General features: G+C 29.6%; 1 non-coding gene across 1 annotated transcript; it reads right to left on the reverse strand.

Annotated features, from left to right (window-relative positions):
- Positions 1 to 1,889: 1,889 nt before the first annotated feature.
- On the reverse strand, positions 1,890 to 1,996 carry LOC127743135 (small nucleolar RNA R71). The gene has a single exon (XR_008004449.1). It is a non-coding gene; the product is annotated as a small nucleolar RNA R71 (small nucleolar RNA).
- Positions 1,997 to 2,119: the final 123 nt, after the last annotated feature.

Below are 2,119 nucleotides of genomic sequence, written 5' to 3' on the forward strand. Positions count from 1 at the left end.
TTAATAAAATCATAAAATCAAAAAATATATTGTGTTTCTTGTTTGAGTCTTGAGTCAATTTTTAAGTTTAGTGTCAACTGCATATTCATATTGTTCTTGCATTTTTTCGAAAAATTCATGCATTCATGGTGTTCTTCATGATCTTCAAGTTGTTCTTGGTAAGTCTTCTTGTTTGATCTTGAAGTTTTCTTTTTTTGTATTTTTTATTATTTTTCATGTGCATTTTTGCATTCACAGTGTCTAAACATTAAAGATTTTTTAAGTTTGGTGTCTTGCATGTTTTCTTTGCATCAAAAATTTTTCAAAAATATGTTCTTGATGTTCATCATGATCTTCAAAGTGTTCTTGGTGTTCTTGCATGCATCATTGGTTTTTATCCAAAATTTTCATGTTTTGGGTCATATTTGTGTTTTTCTCTCTCATCATTAAAAATTCAAAAATAAAAAAATATCTTTTCCTTAATTCTCTCAAAATTTCGAAAATTTGAGTTGACTTAGTCAAAATTTTTTAAAATTAGTTATTTCTTGTAAGTCTAGTCAAATTTTCAAATATTAAAAATCTTATCTTTTCAAAACTTTTTCAAAATTCAAATCTTTTTCATTTTTCTTTCATGATTTTCAAAAATTTCAAAAATTATTTTCAAAATATTTTCTTAATTTTATTTCAAAATTTTCGAAACTTAACTAATAAGTCATGTGATTGATTCAAAAATTTGAAGTTTGTTACTTTGTTGTTAAGAAATGTTCAATCTTTAAATTCTAAAATCATATCTTTTAGTTTCTTGTTAGTCAAGTAATTAATTTTAATTTTAAAAATTAAATCTTACCATATCTTTTTAATCATATCTTTTTATCATATCTTTTTCAAATTTTTATCTTTTTCAAAAATTTGATTTTAAAATATCTTTTCTAACTTCTTATCTTCTTATCTTTTCAAAATTAATTTTCAAATCTTTTTCAACTAACTATTTGACTTTTTGTTTATTTCTTATATTTTTCAAAACCACCTAACAACTTTTCTTTCTCTAATTTTTGAAAATACCTCCCTCTTTTTCAAAAATTCTTTTTAATTAATTTATTGTTTTAAATTTTAATTTTAATTTTTTTCTTATCTTAATTTTCGAAAATCATTAACTCCTTTTCAAAATTGTTTTCAAAAACTTCTCTCTCATCTTATTCTATTTATTCATTCATTTACTAACACTTCTCTTCATCTCAAATCACTGCCCCTATCCTTACCCTTGTGTTTGGATTCTCCTTTCTTTATTCCCTTTCTTATTCTACTAACAATAAGGAACCTCTTTACTGTGACATAGAGGATTCCTCTTCTTTTTCTGTTCTCTTCTCCTTCATATGAGCAGGAACAAGGAAAAAGGCATTCTTATTAAAGCTGATCCAGAACCTGAAAGGACTTTGAAGAGGAAACTAAGAGAAGCTAAATTACAACAATCCAGAGACAACCTTGCTGAAATTTTCAAACAAGAAAAGGAGATGGCAGCCGAACCCAACAACAATAATGCAAGAAGGATGCTTGGTGATTATACTGCACCTACGTCCAAGTTTGATGTAAGAAGCATCTCAATTCCTGCCATAGGAGCAAACAATTTTGAGCTGAAACCTCAACTAGTTGCTCTAATGCAATAGAACTGCAAGTTTCATGGACTTCCATCAGAAGATCCTTACCAGTTCTTAACTGAGTTCTTGCAGATCTGTGAGACTGTTAAGACTAATGGAGTAGATCCTGAAGTCTACAGGCTCATGCTTTTCCCTTTTGCTGTAAGAGACAGAGCTAGAACATCGTTGGACTCTCAACCTAAAGATAGCCTGGACTCCTGGGATAAGCTGGTCACGGCCTTCTTGGCTAAGTTCTTTCCTCCTCAAAAGCTGAGCAAGCTTAGAGTGGATGTTCAGACCTTCAAACAAAAAGATGGTGAATCCCTCTATGAAGCTTGTGAAAGATACAAGCAGATGACCAAAAGATGTCCTTCTGATATGTTTTCAGAATGGACCATGATAGATATATTCTATTATGGTCTATTTGAGTTCTCTAAGATGTCACTGGACCATTCTGCAGGTGGATCCATTCACCTAAAGAAAACACCTACAGAAGCTCAAGAACT

Source organism: Arachis duranensis, chromosome 1, assembly GCF_000817695.3.
Source record: "Arachis duranensis cultivar V14167 chromosome 1, aradu.V14167.gnm2.J7QH, whole genome shotgun sequence".
Classification (NCBI taxonomy): Eukaryota; Viridiplantae; Streptophyta; class Magnoliopsida; order Fabales; family Fabaceae; genus Arachis; species Arachis duranensis.